Genomic DNA, 268 nt, shown 5'->3' on the forward strand with positions numbered 1-268 from the left:
TCGGGAATTCATAATGGCCATGACTTCTGCCATTAAAGTTGTTAAAACCTCATGCGTGAGTCTTGTGGGAGTTTTCATCAAGAGCGCCTCCAGAATACGTCTGGCAATCCCGATCATTCTTTCCCACACTCCTCCCATATGGGAGGAATGTGGAGCATTAAATGTCCACGTGCAGCCTTGATTCTGCAAGAAGCCTTTCAGCTCTGAGTTGTTAATATTGATTTGGAGTTCTTTGACTGCTCCAATAAAATTCGTCCCCCTGTCAGAA

Source organism: Sinocyclocheilus grahami, unplaced genomic scaffold (assembly GCF_001515645.1).
Source record: "Sinocyclocheilus grahami isolate Dianchi unplaced genomic scaffold, SAMN03320097.WGS_v1.1 scaffold1099.1, whole genome shotgun sequence".
Taxonomy (NCBI): Eukaryota; Metazoa; Chordata; class Actinopteri; order Cypriniformes; family Cyprinidae; genus Sinocyclocheilus; species Sinocyclocheilus grahami.